General features: G+C 41.7%; 1 protein-coding gene across 3 annotated transcripts in view; it reads right to left on the bottom strand.

The window, feature by feature from the left end:
* The window catches only part of Otud7a (OTU deubiquitinase 7A), a 298,648-nt gene that overhangs the window by 137,030 nt on the left and 146,815 nt on the right, over positions 1 to 14,803 (bottom strand). For all 3 annotated transcript variants that reach the window (XM_085682681.2, XM_085682680.2, XM_085682678.2), the window contains exon 2: positions 10,955 to 11,084. The gene's annotated coding sequence lies outside the window, so the exon portion shown is untranslated. The remainder of the gene's footprint in view (positions 1 to 10,954; positions 11,085 to 14,803) is intronic.

Below are 14,803 nucleotides of genomic sequence, written 5' to 3' on the forward strand. Positions count from 1 at the left end.
ACCATGCATGCATGGCGGCAGCAGGGGAAAGTACTTGTTCAGGGGCTGGAACTTGCCCACTTTCTCCACCCTTCAGCTTTCTGCAGACAGAATCATGACTCAGCAGGAATTGGGGAAGACTCTGCCTTCCAGAGAAGACAAACAGCCAGCCCTCTTAGCTCTGGGTGGTATCAGGAGTGGTTAAAGCCAGCAACACATTCAGGCCCCAGGCCCGAGATCTCCAACCTGAGTGAAATCATACTGGCAATATGGCCCACTTGAGGTAAAGTGATGTCACCCAGTCCGGCCTGTGGGGAAAGTATCAGCTTACCAGGTAGGTGAACCAGTATAGCCCGCTCCCATGTTCTTTCCTCCTTGTCCCTTCATTTTAGGTGAGGAACTTAAAATGATACCCACAAGTCCACTTTGTATCTTGGAACTATGAAATGTGATGCAAGAAAAGAAATGCACTGAAACTTGGACAGAGCCTGGTACCAGTGAACATTAGCACTGGCTTTAGCCTGCACTTGGAGTTTTACTATCATTTCCATATAAGCACTGATACATTCCAGTCAATTAGGTCAAATGTTTAACCTTGTGTATAACTGGTATATGAAAGTAAAGTGTCTTTGAGGTCACAATTAGAGATGAAGAAACAGTGAGAAGAAAAAATTAAGACAGTTGTTACTTATAAGTGTACATATAAAGCTGAAAATTAAAGATGGGTAAATTTATCCAAGCTGCAGACAAAGACATTCAAAGAAAAAGAAAAGCACTGTAGGGCTCAGGAGCTGTAGGGCCAGGAGCTGCAGGACCCAGGAGCTGCAGGACCCAGGAACTGCAGGATGCTCTTGTCTTGGGTCCATGGTGATAGAGGTTACTGAACTGGAGGGGTCAGGGTTGAGTGCATGGGAGTCTCTGTAAATTCTGCAGTCACCACAGGAAGGGTCTCATTCCAGACTCACATTAGAGACAACCACACTTTTTAAAATCTTACTAAATTCTTCATTATATCCCAAATAGGCAAAAAATAGTTCTGATACTGATAAAATGTAAGAAAAATTGAGGGAAAATCATATGATCATCTTTTTGCTTTCTTTACTCCATCTTGAAACAAAGCAGAGGTAGAAGGGAGTTTGTTTTGTCTACTAAAGAGCACAGATCCAAACCTCTAAGAATGATAAGGACTAATAGAGACCATTAGTAGGTCTGCTAAGATTGAAGGCAATTCATGACTAATAGGAAACAGGGAAAACTGGACAGCTGGAACAAGGCCAAGCTATATGAATCAATACTTTTCTCCATTTAGTTAGTGAAGCATTTTTAAACACAATAAAGAGATCTATTTTATAGGAGCCATCACAGAATAGCCTTTGAATCAACCAATGGAGCACAAGCAAAAGCAAGAGACACTTCGACTTTGCTCTTTTTCAGAAAGCAAGACACCTTCCCAAGGCACAGGACAGGAGACTGTCTGAATGATGCTGATTTTCTAGCATTTGAATGCAGATATACTGGGGGCTTTCAATTGATGACCAGTTTATAAAACATAAGAGGATAAGCAAGAAACGCCAAGATAGTTTTGCTAAAGAAAAAAGTGGGTGCAGGGTTTTCTTATATCCAACCTGTGGCCTATAGATAGTTATGAGAGTGGCCCAAAAGAAAGCTCTAACTGACTTTAAACATGGCATTATTTCCAGGTGATTTTTTAAGTCATCGACATAGTTCTCAAGTGTGAATGTTGTAGATGAGAATGTTATGTTGCAGAGTCAGTGCTCTGACATGTCTGAGAAGAATCTGTCTTCCTGCTAAGTTCATATACATGGAAAGATGATGATTAAAGCAGTGGCAAAGGGGAGGGAGGGGTAGGGGTGTGTGTGTGTGTGTGTGTGTGTGTGTGTGTGTGTGTGTGTGTGCTAGAATGTATATAGTGTATGACTGAGTAAGGAGAGAAAACCTGGCATATGATCCAGGCATATGTGCTTAATTTCCTACTGTAGACCTATTCACGTTTTTCCTCACGACCAGACAGTTGCTTTGTTTCTGGCTGTATCATATCCAATCATAATATGGTCATGCTATCAAACGATCACGGCAATTCTGCTATGCTCTACTGGTTTTTCTTATATCTAAAAGTATTCAGATGGCCAGTTTTCCCACAAACCACTAAAATTCCAGATGAAACCTGCTGGGCTTTCTCTGTGTGACACACATTTTGATTTCTTAACAAAAGGGATAAGCGCAACACCCTCTCTTTGAAGAGAGGTGATACACGAACCTATGAGGAAAACGTCCAGAAAGCCCACATGCTGCAGCTGTGACAGTTCCCCTAGTGTCAGCACCAAGTGCTGGCAGTTCTGTGACAACAGGCTGGGTAACTCTCCTGTCACTTGGAGATGAGAGTTTTATTAACTGAAAGAACAAAAGATGTAGAGAATCTTAAATGCACGAAATCCCAAGAGAAATGGCCATCCATAAAGTGAGCTGGCCATCTTAGGGGGAGGGGGAAGACCAGTTCAGCAAATTCCATAGGGATTCATTAAGAACAAGATGGTTTCTTGTCTGTTGTTCCTATTTGTTAAACAAACTACAAGTGTGTCAGAGGATGAGTACGGGTGAGCACACTTGGTACCTTAAGGTAGGGTAGACTGTAGACCCCGGTGATGTGGACTTTGGGCCTCTTCTCATGAATGCACAGCACAGGCCCAATGCAGGTAGATATGGCCACTCCAGGAAGGCGGGCAGAATGTGATGTGGCCATTTCCAGGTCTGGCTCCTAACTGCCTCCCGGGTCTCAGCTTTTCTCTGACTTCTCATTTGCTAGTAGTGTGCAGAACCCTGTGGAGGACCCCAGGGTATGCTGGAGCCACTGGGGGGATAAAGGCGATACCTAGGCAATGGGCTAACACAGTAAGAAACAGAGTCAGACATGTTAAAGCACAGGAGCTACGCCAGGTCCTAGCTCTTGTCTGGCCTCCAATACAGGGAGGCTTCAGAAGACATACAAAGCAAAAAGCCACCCCATAAAAAACCTTAATAAAACCTATAACAGCAAAACCCCCAAATTTTAAATGACAAAATATGTAAGAGAATGACAAAACTATTTAAGAGAATGGGAGAAAAATTTGGGAACTATAATAAAGAAGTGGTTGGTTTCAGAATCTATGACTGGCAATCCCCAGTGAGGAGAAAAAGACACATGGGTCGATAAAATTTTGAATGTGCAACTTAGAGAAAATCCAAATGACCAACAGACAATTGAAAGCCAAACAACCATGTGAAGATGCTGCACGGAACCAGAGGGAGAGCAGGTATCCAGGCGAGGCTGTGCTCTTGGTGTCAACATGAAAATCTCTCTAAGGCACTTGGAGAATATTGACATTATATAGTATGATTAAATGACAGTAAAGGGGAAAAACAAGCTCGCAGAAAAAATGTGCAGGGGGCATTGGCTGCACTCAAAAGGTGACAATAATGGTCTATTCTTACCAAGCAATCTGCATTTGCTGCCCCATCACAAAGAGAGACACAGAGAAACACCCTAATAGCATTGTTAAACTCCCCGCCCATTCCTTTCTTTCATCTGAAGAGCAGTTTCAGGAAAATGGACATTTACATTCACAGCCCCATATATGGCTACAGGGGTAGACATGGGATCTTTTCACATATTTTCAGAAAAGAATTGAAATTTTACAAGCAGAGGAGAACTTCTACTTGGGAGCTTAAATAGACCTACTGCAGTTGAAAAATCACATGCCAGTCGCCAGTGAAATTCAGTGTTCAAGCAACTGCCTCTCCAGACAGATCAAACTAGTAAACAAAAGTGAGAATAACAAGGGCATGGACAGCCACCATCCCGATGACTTGAGACTATCAACTTGATTTCTCTCATTCCTTGACAACTTTACAGACTAACGAACAAACTACACTAACTGCTTTCTTATTTAGTTATCTGTATTTTTATTCTTTGAGACACTAGAAACACACACTAAATCCACACAATCATTTCAAAGGAACTAGAGACAACTGACTTCTAATCTTGAGTCCTCACTTTAAAAAATTATTTTCTGGCTTGCTAGGGATTGAACCCAGAGCCTCCTTAAGCTAGGCAATTGCTTTATCACTGATCCATGCCCCTGGCCCTCACTGTCTCTCATTTAAAATGAGGAGGGTGTCTTCTGTGGTAACATGGCTCCAATAAGCACAGTGCTAATATTGAGGAACATCAGGAAGAGGTTGGCTTGTTACAGCTGATATTATTATCCAGGCATTGATTTGCAAAAACATCCTTAAACTAATAACCTTAGAAAACCAGCAAAGTCCTGTGGAGTGCCATGCCTTCCCAAATTTGCTCTGGCAACTTTCATAGTCTAGAACAGCAAAAGAACTCATAATTCTTCTGTACAGATGAACAGGAAGTCCAAGATTCCAAGATCAGCTGTTTAGGTTGATAAAGGGACTGCAATCGCAAGCAGAAAATGTGTTTGTACATACTACTCTGGGAAAAGAATGGCAAAAACAATTTCACTCCAACACTGGGCAGTGGCTCCAGACCAAGCAAGCGGCATATAGCTTTGGGGGAAACAGTCTCTGCAAGTCTGAAGCCTTGATTCCAACTAAGGAAATTCTTCCCTCTTGGCCATGAATGGAGCACGCTTTTCTGAACTTAACACTGTCCTCAAAGTCAGGCAGTGGTGGCGCATGCCTTTAATCCCAGCACTTGGGAGGCAGAGGCAGTTGGATCTCTGTGAGTTCAAGGTCAGCCTGGGCTACAAGAGCTAGTTCCAGGACAGGCTCCAAAGCTACAGAGAAACTCTGTCTCAGAAAACCAAAAAAAAAAAAAAAAAAAAAAGGGTTCTTACGATAAAGCACCTGTATTTCCAGCCTCTCTAACCGATGTCTAAGGACACCACCATAGCTGCAGAGAAGAGAAACTGAATCTGACCATGAATCAAGAAACTCAATAAAGGAAAGATTAACACATCCAACAATGGGAGAGGGGAAAGCAGAGTAGGGCAGATGCTCTTCCAGCAAAGAAAGTGCCATGAAAAAGGTCACTCAAGAGTTGCATGTCTGGGTGCACACACCCTTCACTTCAGGCATGCTACCATTGCTGTGACTAAGGGACCCCAAATTTAGGAACTTAAATAAAATGTTTTGTGGCTTTGTGGCCTCATATTGTCTGCTGCAGGGCAGTGAGCAGCTTGCAGTTTGAGTGGATTCTGTCCCCAGGTTGTTAACCCAGTGTTGATTGGGGCTGTGATCTCAGGGGAAGGCTCGGCTAGGAAAGGGTCCCTTACCAAGATCCCCCATTCTTTCTTGGCTGGACTATTGTGGAGGATTGATACATGTTGGGGAGGCATCATTCTTTAGACAGCCATCACTTTCTCTGTATTATGTTTACCAAGGACAAGGCAGTGGGCACATCCCTGATAGAGGATGGGATATCAGGAGGTAGGACTGTATGATGGAGATCCTTGTCAGCTGTCGCTTGCCATCGTACCCACACCCTGGGTCAAGTTCACCATGCAAATAAACCCAAAGGTACCTGGGATAGCACTACATAGTCCTTTATCATTTAGCAATCACCTTATTTTTTAACCTAATTATTACCCCAAAATTTATTTTTCAGCTGGAAAAGTTGGGGGGGACAACTGAAATTTCTTAACATCTTGATATTCTGCTTCAACATAAACTGGTAAGCCTGCTTGATCTTATTCTGAAGCTCTTGAGAAGCATCATAAATATTTAAGGATGTACATCTGATAAAAATGCAAAAGCCAGAGGTCTGCCTGTAAAATGGATAATTATATTTTTATTGCCTAATAAAAAGCGACCTCAAAATGTGTTATAGTGCTCTGTAGAGGTAGTTTAACAGTGACCTCAAATGTGTGATAGTGCTCTGTAGAGGTAGTGTAACAGTGACCTCAAATGTGTGATAGTGCTCTGTAGAGGTAGTGTAACAGTGTCCCACACCCAGGCTTCTTTTCTAACTTACTGAACATCACAGTTACTAAAAAGCTCCCTGACTTAGATGACTTGCTTTCTGGTTGGTTCCCTTATGAATGAATATGTGAAATGAGAATTCCATATGTGCCCCTGGAGGATTCTGTCTGAGAATTTAGCATCTGCTTGGCTTAGTAGTCCCTTTGTATACTGCTGAACAATGATTTCAATAGAAACCGACTTTCCTTGAGGAGTTGATTGTTTGAAAGCTTACCAGACTCCTACAACCTTGGTCAGTTCATTTATACACTCATGCTAACACAAAATCTGTGCGAATGTAAGTTTCTCCCATTCCTAAAGATTCTAGCCCCACCTTGGGATGGTTCAGCCTTTTGTTACTTTTTCTCATGGTCTCTTCTTGTGGGCTGTGTCTTCCCACAGATGCAGCAAAGGCATCAAAGCTGAGTTCAGATAACCAGTGCTTCCCTGACTGGCAACACCTTGCCATTGGATCCACAGAAGGGAAGCACATGAGGAGCACACCAGCATCTAGGCATGTTCTGATGACAGGGACAAGAGAACCAACATGTCTTCTCTGAGTTCACCTGTGAGACTCTCTGTCCATTCATTTCCTTACATGGACACATAAAGGACATCACAGTTCCCAAGGAAAGCTGTGAGGATGGGGAGTCCCAGTATCCAAAGCGTGGGTACAAAGAGGATGAACCAGTAATGGGGATATAGGCATCTGTTGGGGCATGGCGTTGTCATGGGGATGGAGCCAGGGCAGTGATCATCTGCCATCCCTGAGCATCCTAGGACCCCTTCAGTTATTTCAAGGAGAAGTTAATATAGGATGCTTTAAAACCATTAACTTTCAAACTGAAGCTCCAAAAAGAACCCTTCCTAATGCTCATTTGTGAGGATGCTCATGACTGGGAAGTCCTCCCTGCTACTGTGTTGCCTTGGGGAAGGAAATCTCCCAGCACAACAAAGGGACCAACCAGAGATTCTTCACAACACAGCTCTTTAGAAGCTCATGTGTTGTCCACTTCATTAAGAAACACTTTTCTGTTATTTTCTGTGATAATCTATTCTGATCAGCTGTGTACTATCAGTAATCTATAAATAATTTAACCTTACACATATGCATCCTTTTATAGGTTATCGGCAAACACACACACACACACACATAAGAAGTGTGATATGAGTGACCTGGGTGAACTTTAACACAATCTACAATGCATTTGTGTGGGGGAGGGGCTACAGTTTGAGGATGTCCTTGACAGTTCATGAGCTGGATGTATGCTTTCCAGGGTGGTGGTGTCGAACCCATAAAGATGGGGGTGGGTGGAAGGCATTTGGGTTTTGATACACAACTCTTAGCAGGGGTTGATGATGGAGTGGTGGTCAATTCTTGGAGAGCAGGGCACACACATGCTTAATACTTTTGCATAAATAAGCTCCATTCCAATTTCCCGTCTATGCTATGTATACACATGTCTATGCACAGTATCTATGAGAGTCAGGAGGCTGGAAAGGCTAGCAGCTCAGGGCTGCCTAGGTAGAGACCTGTCTATCTCAAGTGACCAGCAAGTCTGTGGATGGGACTTTTCATCCATGTTTCATTCTCTGAAACACAGGTTGTTAAATGGGTTGAAATTCCACCGGATACACTTGGGAAATGAAAACAGAGGCATCCTCCTTTCCATTCATACATTCAAATGAAATGTAAGTGAGTTCTTTCGTGTTTATGTAGAACCGCAGACCACTCCACTCATCTATGCACTGTTTTATGTGTGCATCTTGGAAATGGAGGAGGCAAAGCTGTGTCCCCAAGGACTGAGTCAGGGGCCAGGGAATCAGCAGTGGAGCAGTTGCACACTAATGTCTGATACAAAGGACATTGTAGGTGGTGATCAGAATGCTAGGAGGCCTACTTGGGACCTTGGGTTTGGCACAGGAGAACAGTGTTACTGTTCAGGAGGAAGAAGGACAGGCAACATCTGCAGGGTCATCCTCCAAGCTCCGTGTACAGAGAAGCAGACAGCACACAGGGCACAAGGAGAGCACAGGATGCAGCCACCAACCAACATGCTGTGTGAACCTCAGCCCTCCACTGCTTTGATGAGTTGTTTAGGAAAAGTGGGGCAAGTACATTGTTCAGAAAAAGCAAATCTAAGATACTAATGTATTCTCCCAGGGCAGGCTCCTTTGTTAGACTCACCACCATGCATGATGTGCTGGCTACTTTTATGTACTTTTATGTCAACTTGACACCAGCTAGAGTTATTTAGGAAATAGGAGTCTCAATTGAGAACATTTTACCACAATACTGGCCTGTGTGTAAGAGTGTGGGGCATTTTCTTGATTAATGAGTGGCATGGGAGGACTCAGTTCACTGAGGGCAGTGCCACCCCTGGGAAGCTGGTCCTGGATGGTGTAAGAAAACAGGCCGAGAAAAGACATGATGAAGAAGCCAATAAGCAGCCCTCCTCCACGGTCTCTGCTTCACCTGCTATGACTTCCCTCAGTGATGGACTGTTACCTAGAAGTGGAAGAGGAAATAACCCCCTTTCTTCCCATGTTGGTTTTGGTCATGGTGTTTCATTGTAGCAATAGAAACCCAGACACAATATGGTCACACAGATGTGGTATAACTTCTGCAGCAGCCTCTACTCCCACAGCTGTTTGCTTGATAACATTTTCAAAACATTCTCAGGGAAGGCTCGTTGCAAGGCAAGAAGTACACACGAAACCACCGACTTAGTCACACAGGAGGAAGCTAGCAGTCTTCAGACAAACATCTAGTTAGGGCTGGTGACTGAAAAGCCAAGTGGCAGTAGATGAGGGAGAGCTGGAGACAGAAGGAGAAGGACTTGAGGTGGCCAAGTAGATTGGAAAGAGGCAGAATGGCAGTGCGTCTCCACCTTAGCAGGACGCTGCAGTGGCAAATTCTCCCCTGTTGTGGTGTCTGGGTTTCTCCTTGAATCTCCTAAATGTAAAACTTTAGAATATGACCATGAAGATCATAGGAGCTTTTGTACTTTTGCCAAGGGTTGTTTAAAAGTCCTTAGCAGGAGAGTGGCATCTAGTTGGCACTCTGCCCATCTTCCCTGTTCCGTGCAACAGCTCATAGGCAGTGCTCAGTGAGGCAGAACACCACTCCTCCCACACCACTGCAGTATCACTTACTCTAAGGACATGTTGAAGGCTGAGTAGTGAAAATTGATCTAGGGTTTTGGCTAGCGGGTGTCAGAGATGAGGCACACACCATGGTCTCACTTCATTCCTTCTCCTGACCATCAAAATACATCCTCTGTGTGGTGATCTCATAAACATGGAAATACGAGACAGGAGAAGATGTCCAGATTAATGGATCAGCTAAAAATTCTTGTACGACTATATAGGTTTGCTAATGCTATTTAATGAAAACTAACCCCAGAAGACAATATCCACATCCACAGGGTCTCTGTGTTTGCCAAACTTATTGATTACAAGAAATAAAAGAGGCAATTTATAAAAGGAGCTTTACCAGAAGCTATTTTAGGCAAGCAAACATGGCATGACCATCTCTTAACAGGTCAGATAAAGCAGTGCACCCTGATAGGCTGTTAAGATAAACCCAGGTACTTACCTGAATCTAAGGAGAAGGAAAGAACCCAACTAATTTGGATCACAGACATTCTACAAAGTAAGTGGCTTAGAGTTTTCAAAAGTATCAACATAATGGGAAGGGAGGTATAGTGTTACGGCAAAGCATGTGCCTAACATGCATATGTCCATGACATAGCATGGGCCTAACATACATATGTCCATGGCATAGCATGTGCCTAACATACATATGTCCATGGCATAGCATGTGCCTAACATGCATATGTCCATGGCACAGCATGTACCTAACATACATATGTCCATGGCATAGCATGTGCCTAATATGCACATGCTCCAAGTTTTGATTCCAGCCCTATAAAACAAAACAAAAGCACATGTACACAACCAAACTTGTTTCTTGGCATGGTAGTAACTCAGCCACACACTGATTGCTTACACTATTCAAAAGGTCCTGGGCTGAATCTCTAGTACTGAACAAACAAACAAACACAAATCAAACACACAAACAAACAAGAAGAAAAATAGCAATGAAAGCAAGGGGTGATGGGGACAATACCAGGAAAGATGCAAACAAAAGCAAGGCAAAAAAAAAATGGTAAAGATACAATCAGCTCCAAGGCATGGAAGACAGGGAAGAGACAGTGACGATGACTGTTTCCCAGACAATCAAGGGCATCGGAATTGGGACAATATACTGGGTAGCACTGTTTTTCAGTGTTTCAGATTTCACAGTGAGGATGTTGGTCTGGTTTTGTAGAGACTGCTGTAAGCTTAGGAGATCCATGCCAGAGGGTGCCACGTTATCTGCAGCTTGCTTTCAAATGTTTCGGATACAAAGTTTATAAACTCTCTGTGTAACCAATGAGTAAGTCTGGTTAAAGATTTTAGGAGTTATCACTGTCCTATTCCTTAGATTCTTCTGTACATTTGAAGTTCTTAATGGTAAGAAGTAAGGCAAAAAGGCAAATGAAAGTGTGTATTTCAAGAACTGTAAGATGAAAAGCCACTCAGCTAGACAGAAACTGTCACTCTGGACAAGCCTTAAAAAAAGGAAACATAAAATGAAAACAGTGTGTTAAGACAACGAAGTCTATTTTCTTTGCTTTTATCACTCTTAAGACACAAAATGAACCTCAGCTGCAAAAGTGGCAGTGCTAGTTTGCACTAGGGCGCACCAGGCTACTTGTCAGTCATCACTGTCACATTCTTCTCAAGAGTAAAGCCATCCTACACTAAACTCCAATGCAGTGTCAAAGGTATTTCTGACCTTTCATTCACTGTATTCCTCTGGGAGGTTAACACACTGCATGGGGTTCGACCCCATTTCCTGGCGCTCTGTTCCTAGAACTCTGAGGTTTTTGGAGATGTTGGTAGCCCTTTCACCCTGCCACCAGGACCCCAGCATTAGACTTACTTTTCAGACTCCGTGCTCTTTGGAGGTGAGTGGCATTCAGGCATTTGGGTCGACATGGCACCGTCCCTGCTGGAAATGGCCCATTGCTGCCACAGGGGAGGTATGAGAGCCCAGTTAGCCCCTGAGAACTCTGGAAAGGAGAGAGTAGAGAATATTCAGAACTTTCACTAATTGAGCATGAATAATTTATATAATTTCTCTCTTTTTTCTCACTAGAGGCACCCTTTGAGTAATTCTCTACAAATCGTTTTTGTAGGCAATACATTTCTGGAGTTCTTTAATAAAAACCAGAAGAATAAAATAGAGATTAAGTGAAAGAAAATGAAGCTTAATAGAAAATAGTCTTGAAGAAGAACAAAAGTGGAGGTCTCACAACTAATTTCTGAATATTAGAAATCTCCAGCAGATGAAACAGCGTGGTTTGGGATAAAGACAAACTTATGGATCACCGAGAAAGCAGCAGACTTAGAAGTCAACTGTTACTTAAATGGCCTGTGATTTCTGATGAAAGTGTAAAGGCGATTGAAAGAGAGGTTTTTTGTTTGTTTGCTTGTTTGTTTGTGTGTTTTTTGGCTATAGGCAAAACTAGGTATCAATATGCAAAATATGAATTAGGGCCTTACTTAAAAGCATACCTATATGCAAAGCATAAAATAATAATAAATAATGATGATAATAATAACCATAATAATAAACTTCTCAGGAAGAAACCCATAGAAAAGCTTTATAATATTGATTTGGACAGTTATTTCTTGGTATGGCAGGAAAGACAGGCATATGGGAGGGACCCAAACTGGCTCTCATGGAAAATACTATGAAGACAGAGAGTAGGAGCCACACCCTGGGGGAACGTTTACAAAATACACAGTAGATTAAGAGACATTACCCATTTTGTTCATGAGTAACCTTTGCAGGTAAGTCACTTCTTCCCTTTCCTTTTCCCTCTGCCCTGGCCTACGGTTGTCTCACACCCATAGCCTAGCTCCACCTTCAGCCCAAGAACCGGGTTTGTTCAGGAACCACCTGTGCCTGGAAGCTGCTTATTCTCTTTCTCACTCTTTTACCCTGCCTGCTGCCATCTCCACATAGCATACCATTGACTGGTAAGGTACGCCTTTCTTCTCTGATCTCTCCCCCGCTCCCCCATGACTGTGACTTTCTGCACCCATAGGCCAAGCTCAAGACTTGTGGTTTCAGAGTCATATTTTTTCTGGTCCAATTAAATAGCTTATAGACCATATTTACCTGACCTATCTTATGTCAGACATCTTCTGCATTGACCCAATAGAAGCCAAGAAGATTGTCTTATCAGCCATACAACCAAAGAAAGAACTTCACAAGCCCAGGTCAGATCACAAAACCAAAGCCAACCTGAATGACCAAGATCACACGTCTTCCACCAAACCACTTGCCCAATGATAATTGCCTAGAGGAACCCCAGGACACAGAATTTCAAAGAAGAATCATAAACTTTAGGAAAGAAGACAAGGAATTTAAAGAAGATATAAACAAACACTTCATTGAATACCAAGAGGCTAACAATAGATACCTGAGCAATGGCCAAGTAAAATACTAGCACATACCCGAAAGAAATAACAAAGATAATTCAGCAGTTATTTCAAAGCTGAATCCAATGAAGTTAGAAACATTGAAAAGAACACAGGCTGAAGTGAAGACAGAATTGAAAAAAAATATTTCAATTAGAAAGCTCAGGGGAAAGACAAGGAGAATGAATAAAGCAGAGGATAGAATATTAAGCCTTGAAGATAAAGTAGAGAATCTAGATCAAACAAGCAAAGAAATGACAAATTTAAGGAAGCACAGGAAAGGACCATGCAGGAAATGTGAGATACTATTAAAAGGTTAAACCTTTGAATTATAGGCATAGCTGAGGGACAAGAGTGCCAAGTAAATGACACAGATCAGATCTTTAAGACAATCATATACAAGAAACATATAGAACCCCAATTAGACGAGACCAGAAATGAAACTCCTCATGGCCTATCACAGTCAAAACACTAAGCATACAGAACAAAGAAAAGGAACATTGAAAGCTGACAGAGAAAATCCACAATTCACATTTAAAAGAAAACCTATCAAAATAGCAGTTGATTCTGATTGGGAATTATAAGAGCAAGAAAAGCCTGGAGCAACAGACTCGAAGTCCTAAGGGACCCCAGCTACCAACCCAGAACACTGCATCCAAAGCTAGAAAAGCCTGGAGCAATAGACTCCAAGTCCTAAGGGACCACAGCTACCAACCCAGAACACTGCATACAGAAAAGCCATCCACCATTACCAGGTGTAAAGAAAGACATCACATCCAACAACAGCAACAAAAACAAACTGAATAGAATCCTGGGAGCAATACTTAGAACCAAAGAGGGAAAAAGATACAGTCACAGAAGTCTAGAGAGAAAAAAACAAAGCTACAATTAATAAAATACAAAGCACAACTAAGCAAACCAGAAAAATATGACTGCAGTCTAAATACACCTTTCAGCGGGGGCTGCATCAATGGCCTCAACCACCCAGTCAATAGACACAAGTTAGCTGAATGATTAAGAAACAAATCTGTCCTTCTGTTGTCTATAAGAAACCCATCTTAGCTGTAAAGTGAAAGGATGGAAAAAAGTATTCCACTCACATGGACTCAGGAATCAAGCAGGAATGGCAATCCTAAAGTCTGACAAAATAGATTAAAACTCAAAGTAACCAGAAGAGACAAAAAAGGACACTTCATTCTAATCAAAGGAAGAAGTAACCCAAACCACATTACTGCCCTAAATACACGGGCATCAAACACTGATGAACCCAATTTCGTAAAAAGCATTGTAATGGAATTAAAAACAGAATAACAAAAACCCATAGGTAACTTCAAATACCCCACTCTCTCCAACAGATAAGTCATCTGGACAAAAAATAAAAAAACATTAGAATTAAATGACATCCCACATCAAATAGATCTAACAGACATCTACAGAACATTCCACCCAAACATCAAAGAGTAGACAATCTACCCAGCAGCACATGGAAGTGTTTCTAAAATAGATTACATACTGGAACACAAAATAAACATTAGCAAATACAGAAAACTGAAATGATTCCAGGTGTCCTATCTGACCATTGCACAACAAAACTTAAAATTGACAGCCGACAAAATCCCAGTAAACTTGTAGAAATTAAACAACTTACTACAGAATGATGAAAGGGTCAAAGAAAAACTCAAGAAGGAAATAAAAATATTCCTGGAACCAAATGAAAATGAAAGCACAACACAGCAAAACGTCTGGGACGCATTACAAGCAGTTCTCAGGGGGAAGTTCATAGCCTTAAGCGCGTCCATGAAAAATATGAAAGAGCACCAGTAAATGACTTGATACCACTCGGGAATTTGGAAAAACAAGAACAAATCAAATTCAAGCCTAGTCAATGGCAAAAAATTAATCAAAATCAGAGCAAAATTCAATGAAATAGAAACAAAGAAAACAATTCATGGAATCAAAATCTAAGAGTTGGTTCTTTGAGAAAAGATAAACAAAATTGACAGACTATTGGCCCAAACTAACCAAAGGAAAGAGATGACTCAAATTAACCGCTAGAAGAAAATATAGGCCGTAACCTACAAGATGGTGTAGGAGAGGACTTTCAGAATATGAACCCCTTTACCTATGAATTAAGATTATAATTGTTAAGTGGGACCTCATAAAACTAAAATGCTTCCATGTAGCTAAGAAAACAATAAAATAAAGAAGAAACCTATAAAATAGAGAGAATCTTTGCCAGTTATATCTATGACCGAGGATTATTATCCATAATATACAAAAAACAAGAGTCAAAGAAACAAAT

The sequence above is a fragment of the Myodes glareolus genome, chromosome 24, assembly GCF_982192425.1.
Source record: "Myodes glareolus chromosome 24, mMyoGla1.1, whole genome shotgun sequence".
Lineage (NCBI taxonomy): Eukaryota > Metazoa > Chordata > Mammalia > Rodentia > Cricetidae > Myodes > Myodes glareolus.